Source organism: Vipera berus (genome assembly GCF_964194415.1).
Source record: "Vipera berus genome assembly, chromosome: 1".
In the NCBI taxonomy this organism is placed as follows: domain Eukaryota; kingdom Metazoa; phylum Chordata; class Lepidosauria; order Squamata; family Viperidae; genus Vipera; species Vipera berus.
Genome location: NC_138202.1, coordinates 234,256,270 through 234,274,220, shown reverse-complemented (window position 1 = coordinate 234,274,220; position 17,951 = coordinate 234,256,270).

Genomic DNA, 17,951 nt, shown 5'->3' with positions numbered 1-17,951 from the left:
TCTCTTTATATCACTGGGTGTTTCATATATACACAATAGAGGTCATACACCTCTCAGAATTGTGTTCTTTTAAAGAATGGACCATCCAGTCCAGAATTAAGTCTTGGGTCAAAATGATATACTCAGGGCAAAATTTAATCTTTTCACCATGAATGGGAGAATTAAGATTTTAAGATAATTTCTTAGGTTTTGCATGTTACAAATTAATGTTTTACTTTTTCTAGGAATAAACAGGGAAGACTAATGTTAAATCTAGCTTACTTTTATTGCTTAAGATTCTCTTGAATCAAATCTTATATTTGACTTGTGTATGAAAGAGAACGGCAGTCTTAATACATTAAGTGAATGGGAGAAAAGGATAAAAATGGAATTCTTCCCATTTAAAAATTAATTATTATTTTGTTTATGTAACTGTTATCTTTGCCTAGTTTTTCCAAGGTTACCTTTGTGGCTATATACAATTATCATCACCTACCCAACCAAAAAAAAGTTGCTTCCAAAGACAATTTATAAATCTTCCAAACAGGCATTTAATTGTGATTGGAGACCTTTCATAATACCAAGGTTGTTGTAAGGTGAACTCTTTCAACATGGTCCTTCCAGGAAGTTCCATACTTGTGTTGCTGACAATATTCTCTTTCAGAAAGTGGAAGAATTTCCAAGAGGATTAACTATATTTGATTTAATACCCATCAAGATATAAGGCATAACTGAGAAAATTAAACAGAAATGTTGGGAATAGTGGCCATGTTATACTGAATTTGGTCACCTAGTGGTGAGATGGGTAACAAACAAATTTAGATTAGATGATAGATAGATAGATAGATAGATAGATAGATAGATAGATAGATAGATAGATAGATAGATAGATAGATAGATAGATAGATTTCCTGATTCCAAAAGAAGGGAAAACTGGGTGACATCAAAGCTTGGTCTCTAAAAAAAAATGTCAGGGCAATGTTAAGGAAGATTCTACTAAGTAAAAATGGATGGGAAAAAGATTTCAGAATAAGTTGGAATTCCTCAACAAGGTACTAAATGGAAAATGGCAAATATTTTCAGACCTGAAATGGACAAGCAAACATATTGCAAGTGGAAACAGGGACAGTTGAGCAAGGAAGCATTTCTGGCATGCGACAGTAATATAACTGGCATCAAGTTAATGAACAATGCTAAGAACAGTAACTAGGGTTTCTTGGGGTATTTTTAAATAAAGGAACAGGAAAGAAGTATGTCAGGTGGTTAATAAAAACAGGGAAAGGCTGACAGATATCCAGTGCTTATCTGTGGTTCCTCATAAACCCAGAGAGAGAGATATCAAGCCAAGTGTCCCAAAATATGGTCTTGAGCCCAGTTCTCTTCAGCATTTTAATAAGTAATTTGATGAAGACGTGGAAGGAATTTGAACAAGCCTGGAAGATAAATGTAATGAATGATAGAGCTAATGACTTTTTTTTCTTTTGGTAAATGCATGATGATAGAAATATCAATGACAGCACAAATATAATTAAGTAACATTTCATTGTGGATCTCTTACTAAGGCATAATCTGTTGCAGTTAAACAGAAATAAAATAATGTAGAAAAATATTGCATTATTCTAGTTTAATTCAAAAGTAAACTCTTTTGCTCTATATGTGGATCATGGTTTTTTTTTTGAAAAAAAAATTCTCCAAAGGAATCAATGATGAATACCTAAATCAAATTTTGTTATTAACTTGTCTATTTTTTTTCTCACAAAATAGAAACAAACACAAAAATATCTAAGGCAGTCTAAACTACAACCTTACACATTTTAGCTGGAAAAAGCCCCATTTTACATATACATGTACATATACATATGCAAAGTGGGGTTTTTTTCCAGCTAAAATGTGTTAGGTTGTAGTCTAGACTGTCTTAGATATGCATGTAAATGTACATGTGCCTGTACATGTATTTTTGTGTGTGCATATTGGAGGCAGATTGCTGTAATGGTCAAGGCATCAGGCTAGAAACCAGGAGACTGTGAGTTGTGGTCCTGCTTCAGATACGAAGCCAGATAGGTGACCTTGGGCCAGTCACTTTGTCTCAGCCCTAGGAATGAGGCAATGGAAAACCACTTCTGAAAAATCTTGCCTACGAAAATGGCAGTCTATTTGTACATGTTTGAATGGGATATACATATACTAATGATAGTAAATTAATGGTGGTCTATTTGTACATGTTTGAATGGGATATACATATACTAATGATAGCAAATTAATATTAAAATCCCCCGCTGAGAAATAGATAGGGAGAAAGTAATTAAATTTAACTATGTATACACATATAGACACACAGAGAGAGATTCACAGAGGAGAAATATAAAGACAACGTTGAAAATCTATTACGCAAAGTTGTATTTCAGATTTTTTACATAAAATGAAAACATATGAAGTGATCACCAGCAACATTCTTTCAATAAGACATTCTGAGAAGATGCTATCCAGAGGAGAGGAGGAACTAGACAGAAACAGACCTGCATATCAGACTTCAGATTTTGATGAACGCTGAGGGAAAGAAGGTGGGATCTTATTATTTGAAATCTTGAAAGAGAAAGATGTCCTGGAAGGATAGGAAATTCTGTGAATGAAGATACTGAAGGTACAATAAAAAAATATCACATAAAAAAGGGGGGGGGAAATGGGAAAAAATAAAAAAAGGCCAGCATCGATAGATGCCAATTTCTTTAAAATGCTGATGAGAAAAAGAAGCATCTATAGAAAAAGGAAGAAGAATACAAGACCGTCTCCAGAAAGGTAGAAAGTAGCCAGGCTTTGATTGTGCTGCTGAGCTTTATGTGTGGGACTCTTTTGAAGCTCTATGTTACCTTAATATATTACCAACTGATTTAACAAAAAGAATGCTGGAAAAACATGGCTTTGGAAGAATGTATATATTAGGCCAAATGCATACATTTCAAGTTATGCAAGAGAATAGATTTATGGATAGTCATACAAAGTTTTAAAAAAATGACAGACTGTTGCAGAATAGAATTGAGAAGAATTGGAACTAGAAGATCTGCCTCTCTCAACAACTCTAGGTTTCAACCCAGTTAGCTGTCACAAATAACAATTACTTTAGCTCTCATTTGAATCCTTCTTTCCATAATGCTCCTGTAATGATTGTCTAAACCAGATGTCACGTGACATCATGCAATGTATCAGAGCTTTTTCTCCGTTGCCAGCAATGGGGTGGGCACAGTTTTGGGATGACATGTCCGGCCCGCAGGCCGGCAGTTTGACACCCCTGGTCTAAACCAATTACAATTAATCCTTAAGGGTAGCAGTCTTAAATTCAATAATTTCATACAGTAAGGTCTGAAGTAAAACAGGGAGAATGCAAATGTTGTATTCCAACAGAAATAGCTGAAGAGAATGAGGTGGCTGGATGGAGTCACTGAAGCAGTAGGTGTGAGCTTAAATGGAATCCAGAAGATGGTAGTGGACAGGAAGGCCTGGAGAAACGTTGTCCATAGGGTCACAATGGGTCGGACACAACTTCGTCGGACACAACAACAACAACAACCTTAGGTCAACTTGTCGGACACAACAACAACAACAACCTTAGGTCAACTAGGAAGTCAGAGAGAGTTGTCCTAGGAAGACAAAGGCAGGATGATGACTCTTCAAAGTGAGCAAACTCACAAACCAAAAGTAGACAGAGAGATAAAACTGGAATACAGAATAAATTTGTAACTATATACCACACATTTTTAGCAATGAGAATCATAGCAAGGTAATTTGATGATAATGGGTCTGAAGGCTAAATCGTAGGATGAACAGGTAAGAAAACTAGGTATGTCTTCTAAATAGAGAGAAGTTCCCTATGGGTGGGCTCCAGCACAGGTCCAAAAGCTCAGAAGATTAAATCTCTGATCCCAGTGACCAACCCAGATTGGATCCTGCAACACTATCCTGGGACACATATACAGTAATTGTTTTCATTCATAGGTATGTTTAGCCTAAGGAAGAGAAGGCTTAGAGGAGACATGATAGCCATCTTCCAATACTTGGAGGGCTGTCACAGGGAAAGGGCATCAATTTATTCTCCAAATCACCTGAGGGAAGCACAAAAAGCAATGGATGGAAGCTCATCAGATGGATTTCCAACATGGAACTAAGGAGGAATTTCCTGACAGTGGCAACAATCAATGGAACAGCTTGCGTCCCAAAATTGTGGGTGCTATATCACTAGAGGTTTTCAAGAAAAAAATAGACAACAATTTATCCAGGGGGATATAAGGACTCCTGCCTTGGGCAGGAGGTTGGACTAGAACACGTCCAAGGTCCCATATAGTTCTATGAGTTTATAATTTACATTCTATGTTAATTGGTGTTGAGATACATGTACCTCCAGTTCTGACCATTTTATCCCTGATGCAGCGATCATTATGTATTCATACATGTGTGACTCCCCTGCACTGTTCTGTACATAATGTGCAATAGGGCAATGTCTGAACCTAGTTCTGGAAGGACTAATATGTGATCATTTTGAGACATTATTTTAATTTAGTCTGCATTAATATTTTCTTGACATTTCTGGGTGCAAGTCTTTTATATATTTTACTCTGACCTTAGGTGAAAAGAATAATCAGCAGATTGAAGGTGGGATAAAAATTTTATGAATCCTTTAGTGAAGTCATTGGAAGGTCTGCCATCCTTCAGTGGAAGAAAGACTCAGCTCTGAATATGCAAGCAAGGCTCTCCAATCTAAAATGGATAGGAATCTGGGGAAATGTGGTCCATAAATTCAGCCAGCCCCAGGTTGCTTCATCTTGCACAAGCAGTATTTATGCAGCAAATATCCATTGATCTTTCTGACCTTGGCAGCAATTATTTTTCTTTAGAACCAGCTGTTCTTAAACAATTCATGCAATTCATATTCACTTTTCTTCCATCATAAATAATATGAGCAGCATAAAGAAGATAATCCTGGAGGTCAGCTTTGTCTTTCAAATTGATCTCCTAATCCCATCTTTTTTTTCCAAGAAAATCTTTTCTTCATAAATCATGACCATACTAGAAATACCGTTAGGTGTTTTTTTCTATCCAAGTTTAGATTTCTTCCTCAAGGAGGTATCTGGAGAGATGGGAGTAATTCTGATTATCTGGAACACTGCTTGATGCTTTTAGTCACTGAATTGTCCCAGAAGATACTGCAAGTTTGCATAAATTCCAGAAACTAATTGGGCCTGAAATGTGAAGTGGTTTCTTTCATAGTTACAACCATTTTGTCTCTATCTAATCATGAGCATCCCTATAAAAATCTCTTTCAGTAAGTATCACACCCTCTCCTGTCACTTGAGCAATTGTGATTTAGCTTTCCATATAACCCCCATATAATAAAATGTATCGTATATTTTATAAATCAAATTATTATATAAGCATTTTTACATATGTAGTAAACCATATATACTACGAAAGAAAATTCCTATTTTCAAACAAAATAAATTGAATCACAGAACAAACTAAATAAATAGAACCAGCAACAATAATAAGGCCACAACTTGATGGTGAATGAGGCAGCAGAGCTGCCATGTATTACTGTCATCTCTCTGAATGAAGATGATGATACCACCTTGTCTGACTTCTGCCCTGCCTTAGTTTCTGATCCATCAGCAACCTTGATGGCCACATCCTGGAGTGGAGCTGGGGATGGCTTTGATTGTGAATGACATCTTACCTGTGATCAGGATCTCTGAGAACAGGTTGAGAGTGTGGTAGATTGGGATGCAGAGACAAGCTTGGTACAAATCTGGTACAAACCTGGTACAAACCTGTTACAAATGTTTGTGTACCAGGGATCATGCTTCCCAGCACAATCCCTCCCCAAGCTGCTGGAAGTGGTGTCTGGGCTGCCAATGGAAAACTCCCACTACCTTCCTTGCATTGGCAACACCCAGGAGTCCCTGGCACTTACCGATGTTCCTCAAGCAATCCCAGTTCTGACACATGTAGGTGATCATATGAAAATGTCATTTTCATTTTGGAGCAAAAATTATATGACCGGGGGGGGGGTAGATTACCATCAGCCCATTCTTATGGTCAGATCATACCCTGATCCAGGTGAGATTAAAAGCCACATGTGATCTCAATGGGGCAAAGCCACCTATTCAGATGGTCTGTCCCAGGTGCCTAATGGATTCAAATGGCTTCCAGAGACGTTTTGGGGAATTTCCCAGCTTTTTGATGGACAGTTTGGCCTAGGATCCCATGAACCACTGGCAGCAGAAAGCAAGCTGGACACTGGACGCAATGGAACCCGAGCAGCCTTTTTGTGGTGGCCAATCCTAGCTTGTATCTTGATTTACTAAGTAAAAGAAGCACCAGAAACAATGATGTTTTAATCATGCCAGGTTTTGTATGGCCAGAAGACTAACATGAAGCAGGAGAATGTCTTATCAATTTTTACTAGTCCAATGATTTATTCATTGCTGAAACTGTCTTTAAACAAGCAAAGCAGCATCTCTATGGCATATATAGAAGCCAAAATTACTACATTATTAGTACAAGGAAGTAGAAGATTCTAGTTATAACTGCAAAGATGCAACCAGGACCAAACCTGGAACAAACTGTCAGCTACTAATGTGCAAGTACACTGATAGGGAACCAGAAAATTGAGCAGAGAAATCAAATAAGTTGTTCAGGTTAATGTGAAAAGAGACTGCCAAAGACCAAGAAACAGAAGAAAGTCAACTGAATGTCAGAACAAATTACAGAAGTAACCAAAGAGGAGGGACAAAGCTAAGAACGACAAAGTTCTCAGGAAGAATTTAACAAAGGATTTCAGAGAGCCGATAGAAGACACAAGAAGCTGATAGAAGAGACAAGAACCAATATTTTAGTGACATCTGTAAAGACACTGCAAATGAAAATGGTCCTGGAAAAATAAAGAAATTCTTTCAAAAGATATCTGAACACAGAAGAAGGTTCCAACTTTGCATTGGTTCGCTGAAGAACACCAAACGAGAGATAATAACTGATTCAAAGGAGATCAAAGGAAGGTGGAAAGAGTATACTGTACTATAGAGATGTCAATGTTCAAGATATTTTAAGAAGTTATTCCCTACTTGCAAGACCTTCTAGTACTAGAGGATGAAGTTAGGCTACAGGAACTGATGGAAGATCAACGAAAATGTTGAAAACAAAAGAAAAAGAATCTGTAAAGTTGTACACTAGCGATAGCATACTTTTGTATAGTATTAGTATACTATTATATACTATTGTATAGTATTAGTATTTTGTTGTTGGTTGCGAAGTCGTGTCCGACCCATCGCAACCCCATTTTTCAGAGTTTCCCAACCCTCCTGAAATGTTTTGCCCTTCAGGATTTCTGTCCTTGGAATTTTTCCTACTTTTTTTTCTTTGCTCTCTTGAAATTCGGAATAGTAACCTGATCACCTTCAGTTCTCCCCGAGTGCAGCATCGGGATTCTTGGGAACCCCGGAGTCCCTTTGCAGTTGGGTGGCTGGTAAATTCAAGCCAACCAGCTGATCTCCCTCCTGGGTTCCTGCTGCTTCCTCGGCCACTACTTCCCTGATAATAATAATAATAATAATAATAATAATAATAATAATAATAACAACAACAACAACAACAACAACAACAACAACAATAATAATAATAATAATAATAATAATAATAATAATAATAATAATAATAATAATAATAATAATAATAATAATAATAATAATAATAATAATAATTTTATTTATATACCGCCCTTCTCCCGAAGGACTCAGGGCGGTGAACAGGGCAAATATATAAAAATACAAGAATACAAATATTAAAAAAAGATTAAACAAGGTGCCCAGAACTAACAACAATAAGTTAAAATGCACTAAAACAATATTAAAATCATAGTAAGCAGTACATTCTGGGGAGCTGATCCTTTCAGACAATCAGGTGGTCTGCAAGGCACATTAGGAGCCCACAGGCAGCCCACGTGCTGCAGAAATGCCCTTTTCCCACAGGGAGGGGGTGCTCTCTCAATCTGGTGGACCATGGCAGGGGTTATCTGGGCATTTTGCTCAGCTGCATGATCGCTGAAGTTGCAGTCATCATGCTCAGCATGCGTGGCAGCATCTTGTACACAGAACCCCGGGATTCCATGCAATATGTGCTATATGTCAGACTGGCAATCAATGACAAAATGGCCAAAAGTTTGGAAGAGATCAATTGCATAGCAATCCCTAAAAAAGAACACTTAAAGAGTATGCAAACTACTATACAATGTGCTTAATTTCATATGCTAGCAAAATAGTAAATAGGATCAACAAATACAAACTAAAATCTTATATGGAAAGAAAGATGCTGATGCATGCTAGTAATTGAGAAAGCCCCCCCTCCCCAAATGCCACAGATAAGTCACTATGTCCTTCACTGATTATACAAGAGGTTGTGATTGGGTTGATCATGTCAAGTTGTGGAATATGCTTACAAAAATGGGAATCACAGAATATTTCATTGTCCTCATGGAAAACCTATTCACACTTCAGACAGCCAGAGTCCAGACAGACTATGAGAATCTGGCTCCAGGTTGCCAACAAAATAAGCAAGACTGTACACCATCTCCTTATTTATTCAAACTATAAACTAAATATATGTTGAAAGAAGCTGAAGTGAAAGAAGATTAGTGTGATTTTAAAATTGGAAGAAGAAACATCAATAGCCTATGTGCTATGCTGATGATATTATTCTTATAACTGAAAATGCAAATATCTGGAAGCTCTGATATTGAAAGTCAAAGAGCACAGCAAGAAAAATAGGACTAAATAAAAAGAAGAAAAAGAAACTAATGACAAAAAAATGCAATAAACAGTCTTAGAAATGACAGTGAAGGTATCAGAGTGGTGGATAACTTCTACCTTTTAGAACCAAATATCAACAGTAAAGGAACCAGCAGTCAAGAAATATGTCACAGGTCCAGCACTTGGTAGAGTAGCAGAATAAAAAGAGAATGAATGATTTTGATCTTTGCTGTTAAAGAAATTCCTGAAAGCAACATGCATAGCCAAAATGAATGAATGAATGAATGAATGAATGAATGAATGAATGAATGAATGAATGAATCAATCAATCAATCAATCAATCAATCAATCAATCAATCAATCAATCATTTGGAAAAAATCAACCCAGAGTTCTCACTTGAGGCATAAATAACCAGCTTATTTTATCATATTGGGGATACATCACGTGAAGACCTAGCTATCTTGAGACATTTATAATGATATGAAAGATGAAATGATGGAGAAAAAGAGGATAACCAGCACCGAGATGGACTATCTCAGTTGCAGTGCTCATAAGTGTACCATGAGAAGGCCTGAAGAACCAGATTGGGGGCAGCTCATCTTGGAGAAGGTTCCTCTACTGACTATAGTCACTAATATTGATTTCATGGTACAGAATCAGTCATTCCACTGGGTCATTAAGGACGTTGTTTAGGAAAGTGTGGTCTTCTGAGTGAGGATTCACAGCAAATTAGATATCCCTGAAGGAACAGGGATGGCATTGTGGCAGAGATCGGCAGTGAGATGATGAATTCTGGTCAGCAAGGTATCTCTAGAAGGAGCAGGGCTTTTTTTTGTCATAGAATGCTCAGAACGGCGTTCCGGCTCCCGTGTTGCTGCATCCCAACCCTGACGCACCGTTTGTTGTTCACCCAGTCTTCCATAGCAGCCTGCTAAAACTGGGCTGTGCGGCAGTCAGGGTGGGGAAAAAGGAGACTCCCAATCCTGTTCATGATGGGCATTATGGAGTACAGGAGGTCCTTGACTCCAGAGTACGGAGAGGAAGAGTACAGTATTTGCTGTTATGGAAGGAATACCTAGCATCAAAGGCTTCCTGGGTGGCGGAGGGGGACGTCCAAGCACCCCAGTTAGTATGGGTGTTCCACCGCAAATACCCAGGGAAGACTGGGGGGGAAGTGCGGAACCCGTGGCTCAAGTAGGCATGCGTTTACCATCCCCTTCTTCTCTTCCAGGTGGAGCCCTGGTAGGGGGAGCCGCCTGTTGAGCCCCGCAGGCCCGACACTACAAGGGGGCTCTGGCTATGAGCACAGGTCCCGCTAGACGTACCTGTCCCAGCACCATGCACGCTGCACCCCACGTTCCGACGGCCTGACTGAGAGCGGTGGGAGCTGCCAATGCTCAGCAGGCCTGACGGCCAGCTGTTCTTCGGCTCCCAGCCATGCCTGCGCAGATGGACCTTGCAGAAGGCCCCACAGGCACTCAGACAGACAGCCCGGACTGCGCGACAGTGAAGAGGCCCGAGTCAAGCATGCTGTCAGCAGGCTGCCTGTGCTTCCCAACTGCAGAGGGGCCCGTGCCGAGTTTGTTTGCGGCTGGCTGTGCAGGCACCCAGTGAGACAGACCTGCCTGCGCTGCCGTCTGCACGCTGGGGAAGGCATTCGGCTGTAATCTGGCACCACCGGCTCTGGGAGAACTGGAGCCAAGGCCCAGTGAGCCGGCACCCTGGGATGTGTGGACAGGCCTGCTGGGGCCAGATCGGGGTGAGCGGGGGTCGGTTGGGTGGTGGTGGTGGTTGCATAGTGGGGACACAGTAGTGTTTTCACCTGGGTCGGGACTAAAGGAGGTTGGGGGGGTCGCCCAAAATACTCACCTCATGGAGGACAGTTCACAGGGAAGCACGGGCGCAGGAAAGGGTGCAGAAGAGGGGGTGGGATGTTTATAGGCACAAGGCCGGATGTTGGTTTGTGCAGGGAGGGGTGGGGCCGATGTGTGAATCGGCTATAAAACATGCGTTGGGAGCGTCTGGCTGCCGACGCTGACTTTTTCCTTGCTTTGGAGTGCATGAATAAACGTGTCTGCATTTGTTACTCGTACCACGGCTGACTGAGTGTGCTTTCGTCGAAGACGGGCTTGACATTACATATGTGCATAAGCGTAGTCAGTAGCATATGCCTTTTAAAAAATATCAGACATGAAAAGAAACAAAAATAAGTCCAAAATATCTGCATTACATCCATAAATGCCAACTTTGCAACTAATATTTCTCATCCATAACTGTGGCACCCTAAGGATACCTGCATACGTGCAAATGCTTCTCTGGGATCAGTAACACAGCAGGGATTGTTTTTTCCTTCCAGTAACAGATTGCTGGGAAATACCAAACATAGCCTTGAGAATTCCAATGTTTGTTACAAATTTTTCTGGAGGTGGTTGGAAAGAGGCCTAGAAATGCCAGCACAAATACATCACACTTGCTGAACGTGCACACGCAACTAATTACAACCTTCAATTATATGTAATATATCTAAAATGAGATGTGCTGTCTCAACTGCAACTTGCAAACCATTCCGTTTTGCGGCAAAACAATCCAGGACAAGCTGATCAGCAGAGCTTAGAGAGGACTCATTAACACAATTTTTGGGAAGGAAAGAAGCAGAAGGACAGCTTAACATCTTCCAGCTGATGTTATGTTATGTAACATCTTCTGGGAGTTGAAGTCCAGAAGTTATAAAAGAGCCAAGGTTCCCTACGCCTCTATTGGCTTTCGAAAGCCAATAGGAATTGCTGCTGAGCATGCCAAAAGACCCGGCTGGCAAACATTGAACAGGCAAGTTGTCTGCAGCAAAGGCAGGAACTTTGCACCCTCCCTACTGCCCAACTACACCATCTCAACTAGGTAAGTAAGATATTATTTGCAAATAGGATGGCAATAAACAATTTAGGCTGCATTTACATCAGGGCTTTTCAACCTTTTCAGAAATTGTACCACTTTTAGGACATGACAATATTCAAGCACCACCAGTGCTTAACAAGGTGTCAAAAACTTGATGACTAAAAAAAGGGGGTGGTATTTTGGGTTTCATTGGTTAGATTCATTTATTGTTATAGAAATGGCTAGTTTATAATATTATAGAAAAGCAAAAAGTTGAGGTTCAATGTTAATGCTTCCTTCTACTCCTGTAACAGAGGAAGTCAGAAGTCGGTGCCTTTTCTTTTTCCCTTCTCCCCCTCACTTTTCCCTTTTTCTCTCACCCTTTGCTCACAAAAGCCCCCCCCCACTCACTCACACTTTGCTCACAAAAGCCTCCAGTGGCTCTCACTCACTCCTCCGTCTCTTTCAAAGACACCTCGTTCAGTCTCTCCCCCACTCACTCCGTCTCTTTCAAAGTCCTCTTGCTCACTCGCTCACTTACTGCCCCATCACTTCCAAACGCCATTTGCTTGTTCACACAATCACTTACTGCCCCATCGCTTCCAAATGCTTCCAAACGCCATTTGCTCGCTCACTCATTTACTGCATTTGGAAGCGACGGGGCAGTAAGTGAATGAGTGCCGGTGCTGGAGGCCATCAGCTGTTTGGCACCGGAGACCACTGCTACAAGAACACAGCTCTGGATCGGGGTTCAGATCAGCTCCAGGTGGGGGCTCAGCATGGGCCATGGTGTGGCAACTGCGGGGAAGGGAATCCCCATGATGGCTGTGGGGAGGGGAATCCCTGCAGCATGCGTCTCTGAGCCGCAGGGGCGGGGGTGCAAAGGACAGGTGGCAACGCTGTAGCAAGACACCGGCATCGCTCCCAGTGACAGCACCTCTGATTTCCCGCACCTTTTTTTTTTTTAGAAAAAAAGCACTGAGAAGGAGATATGTGAAATCACTCATATATACACAAGAGAGATGTTCCATGTGAGTACACTGCAGGAATCATGGGTTTTGTGGTTGACTTGTGAGTTGAGTGGCTGAGACTCATGGGATTTCAACCAAGCTTACAGCCATAATGTAACCTATACAGACTACAAGGCTCACTGAACCTCATTTCTTAGTCACTTTCAGAATTACTTCTTAATTGCTTTTCAATTATTAGTAACCATTGGAGCAACACAGTTTATAGAACTCATTGGGTTTCCTTAACTCCTTAGTGGAAAATAAATAAATAAATACAAGATTAAGAACTTTGAAAATTTGTTTTTGGGAGACAAATGCAAAATGGTGATTAGAATTTGATTTTAGAAAACTACAGACAGACTAGGGGTCTGGATGGATTTGAAATAAAATTTTGAAATTAATGATAAGAATCCTTCCCATGGGAAAATGATGTCATTTTAATTCTTAGATAAAATGATATGATGGGCCGTTGAAGGTTGGATATTAGAGGGAATTTGAAAGGGATAAAGAGTACAATAAAGGGAACAAATGCTTAAATTTGGCTTATTAATACAGAATGGAAGACAATCTTTTAACACTGGACATATTGAGGGCCATTTGTGAACTATGGATTTCCTTAAAATTAAAAGTGAATTTTAAGAACCCTTGCCATTATAGACTGTGTTTAAAATATATTAAAATATATTATGGAAGAGAAACAAGTTTTACCAGGCAAAAGTGCACCAACAATTTTCCAGTACTAGATTTACAAAAGAGAGTTGTTAATGTTCTGAAGGTATTTGTGAGAAGGCGACAAAGAAAAAAATGAAAAGAAATCAAGTTCTGAGACATTATTGAAGGGATTAAAAAAATCCAAGATTGTTAAAAATAAAAGAAAGAAATATAAAGTTGATGTACTGATAAAAATTTAAAATAGATATATTGCTGTCTTCTTAATCAACTTCTGCTGGCTTGGACTGAATGCTGAGTCTTTCAGTATTTGTTATAGGTAAGAGATGAGAAAGAAGAATTGTTATATTTTAAGAGAAGGTGAAAAGTTACTAAAATTGTTAATATTTATGATGAAGTCATTTCTTTATATGTTTCTTTTCTTTTTCTTCATTGTATCCTTGTTTTTCCTTCTTTTTGGTACCGATATTTACTTTTTTGCATTTTCTATTTCTTTTTATACTTCTATTTTTTATTATTTGGATCAGTTCTGTCCTTTTAAATGTGATCTTTGATAAGATTAGTGTAAGAAAAGGACAATGTGATAACTATTGGTTTATCAGGAAATAAATTGCTTCCCTGTAATAACTTTTGTGTTAGCTATGTATTGCAGTGCACTATACATGGGCTTGCCCTTGAAGATGTCCAACAATTTCATTTAGTTTAAAATATGACTGCTAGAGTTCTACGCTTAATCTGGGCCATGTGCTTATACGATTCCAGTAAGAGACAAATTTTCTGCATCCCTATGGACCTGATGCCTCGTTTATTATTTTTTTCTGAAAGTAGATGAAAACAGTGATTCTTCCAAACCTCTCAGGATGCCGATAGAGAGATATCTTGATAGTTTTTATTTTTTTCATTTCTTTTTTAAAATAGTGATCCTTCTTAACTCTATAGGGTGGTGTGGTGGCTCAGCAATTAAGACACTGAGCTTGTTGGCGGGAAAGCTGGCAGCTCAGATTTGAGTCCCGAATGCTAAGCATTGGGGTGAGTTCCCATCCTCAACCTAGCTCCTGCCTACCTAGCAGTTCGAAAGCATGCAATTGCGAGTAGATAAATAGATACCACTTTGGTGGGAGGGTAACAGTGCTCTGTGATGTCATGCTGGCCACGTGACTGTCAATGGCCTTGAAATGCAGATGACTACTGCCCCCTAGAGTCGACAATGACTAGCATAGTAAGATCCTCAGTGATTTCTTTACCATTTTTTACCTTCAGCTTTATTCCTTATCCTTTGCTTTTTTACCTGTTACGTTTTATTATTAAGTTTATTTATTAATTTCAGTATTTAAGCTGCATTTTTAAGATTTGTCAGCTCCCTTGGGAAAACTTTGTTTTGAAGGAGACTTTACAAATTATAAAAGTAAAATAGCAACCTAGAAGTCACTACTCAGGTGTAAAGCTAAACATCTATGGAGATTCTCAATCATCCAAGTCATGGTTGTCCCCAAAAGTGTTTTTTCCCAAAGGCAACTGGACTTTGTTTTTATATGAAGCTACCAGGATTAGAAGCAAAACATCTTCAGGGAATTTGGGATACTCAGGTGTAAATTGACAAGTCTACACCACATGGTCTTGACCATGATGTTTTGGGAGCAGGTACCATTAGGGACATGGTGGCTCAGTGGGTTAGGATGCTGAGCTTGTCGATCAGATGGTCGGCAGTTTGGCGGGTCAAATCCTGAGTGCCGCGTAACCCAGTGAGCGCCTGTTACTCATCCCAGCTTCTGCCAACCTAGCAGTTTGAAAGCACATAAAAATGCAAGTAGAAAAATAGGGACCACTACGGTGGGAAGGTAACAGCGTTCCGTGCACCTTTGGCGTCTAGTCATGCTGGCCACATGACCACAGAGACGTCCTCGGACAAGCGCTGGCTCTTCAGCTTTGAAACGGAGATGAGCACTGGCCCCTAGAGTTGGAAACGACTAGCAGACATGTGCGGGGGAACCTTTACCTTTACCTTTTTACCATTCAAAAGAAATATGCAAGTATCCACTACAAATATCTATGTGTGGGTTTCCTACTAAGCTTATTTATTAAATTCTTAAAGTTTCAGGATGCTATAATTCTGAACTATAACTGGAATGATAATAACTATTGCCAGAAAATGGAGCATCTTCCTTTGTCAGGCAGATTTCCTCTTCTCTGCCTTGTGCTTGATTGTGTTTACTAACGGTTCTACACTTATAGTCGATAATATTGTCGCCTTCAATTTCCAGCATGGAGGCAGATGACTTAAAGAGCCTGTCAGTGAGTGATCTGTTCCATCTCAGAATCGAAACATGTGCTCAGAGTTGCAAGCCACTTCTTGTCACGCCAAGGAAGCATCATCCAAGGAGATGATGGATCTGAAATTTAGGGAAGCATTTTGCTAGTCCTTTCTATCTTCTGTGACAGAATCTTAGCAAATGTTCCAGTGTGTGTCACAACGATGGGGCATTAAGTTCCCTTGCTTGGCAGTGCGTCTGGAAATTGCTTTTCAAATTCAGTTTTATTTTTTTGCTGATGGGCTATTCTGCAGCTGAAAGTGAAATCCTGACCCTGATGAACTGAATGGAAACTTGCCATCACAAGGTTTCATTTTTGTTTCCTGTGCAGAATAGCAAGGGGGAAGGGTAGGGAGAGAGGTGACTTTCTTATTAAAGCTAAAAACAAGTCTATATGCTGTCAAGCTTTTTCGTGTGTGTGTGTGTGTGTGTGTGTGCCAAAAGCTTTTTTGGCTTGGCCAAAATTTGCAGTACTCAGGTTTAAATTTGCATTTATGCTTTAATTACTTTGAAAAATGGAAAGAAAACAACCAGCTTCTGAGAAAACCGATCAAAATATTGAAATCAATCTGACAAAGATAAGCTTCTCTGATAAATCTATTTTTTTTAATTGGGAATGCATTTGAAAGTTAAAAATTAACCTACTGGTCATTACTCTCTGTTCCGCTTCCCCCACCCATGGCTTCATTTTTCTGATATTAATCTGCTAACAAATGGCATCATTGATAATTTGAAGGAAAAAATAATAACACATTTATATTAATTACAAAAGAAATTACTTTTTCAGAGGGAAATGTCAATTGTCAGAGTAATACTTAATTCCATTTTAATTAGCTGTGAGCAATAAAAAAATCCCTTTGAAATTACAAAAAAAAAATAAAGCCACCATTGTCTAACTTTTATATTTGTTCTCTGGAGCTCAGCTACTTCATTTAATCAGTTGCAGTGTGGGGTTAGAAAAGATCCCTCATTTAATCGTAGCAGCTCTGCAAATTAATTTATGTTTTCTTCTTCTTTAGTTGAGCAAGCCTACAACTTTAGGAGATGGGATTCCTAGAGTAAACCCATATTTAAATATGTTTTAAAGTGCATTTTCTCACAAAAGAATCATTCATCAGAGTATTTACCTCCATATATTTATATAAGTTATGAGAACTAGTTTGGTCTAGTGCTTAAGGCACTAGGCTAGAAATTGGGAGACTGTGAGTTCTAGTTTTCCCATAGCCTTGGGCCACTCAGCCCAACCCACCTTACAGGGTTGTTGTTGTGGGGAAAATAGGAGGAGGAAGGTGCATTGGATATGTTTGGTGCCTTGAGTGATTTGTAAAAATAATAAAAAGTGGGAATAAATAAATAATAAAATAGAAAATATGCCTATACAGGCAGTCCTTGACTTACCGCCCTTCATTTAGTGACTTTTTGAAATTACAATGGCTCAGGAAAAAAGTAATTTGTGATTGTTTTTCACTCTTACAAACATTACAACCTCCCCATGGTCAAAATTCAGGTGGTTGGTAACTGACATGTATTTATGACAATTGCACTGCCCCGGGGTCATTTGTAACCTTCCCAGCTGGCTTCTGACTAGCCAAACCAGTGCGGGAAGCCAGATTTGCTTAATGACTGCATGTTTCACTTAACAGCAGCAGTGATTTGCTCAAGAACTGTGGCAAAACAGGGTAGTAAAATGGGACAAAACTCATTTAACAAATGCCTTGTTTAACAGTGGAAATGTTGGGCTCAGTTTGGGTTGTATGTTGTGTACTATTTGTATTTAGGATTCACCTCATCACCTTGATTCAAACTATTGATTTGAAACAGTGCCTTGAGTTTGGATATTTAATTTAATTTAATAATTTAATTTGTATACCGCCCTTCTCCTGAAGGACTCAGGGCGGTGAACAGGGCAATACATAATAACCACTTTACCTCAGCGGTGACTTGGTTTGGCTAGCTGCTTTGCTGTGATCTGGATTGAAGAGGATCTATCTACTCCAATCCAGATCACAGCTGCCATTATAGCAATTCCATTTGAATTCATCCTTGGAAGCTCATCACAGCTATAGTGTTTGGTTACTTTTTCTGAGCATTCTACTCCAGAATTTAGAAAAATGTGACAGCCAAAAAGATAATTATACTCCAAAGCTCAGATTAGTACAAGGATCAGACCATTTCTCACTGAAACTCACATAGATAAACTTGTCTCAAGTATGTGCTTCAGCATTTCTCATCTTATCAATTCCATGATTTGACCAGGAGACAAGATATTTGTACAATATAGCTTTTGTCTGTCATCAGGACCAGAGACTAAGCAAGATGACAG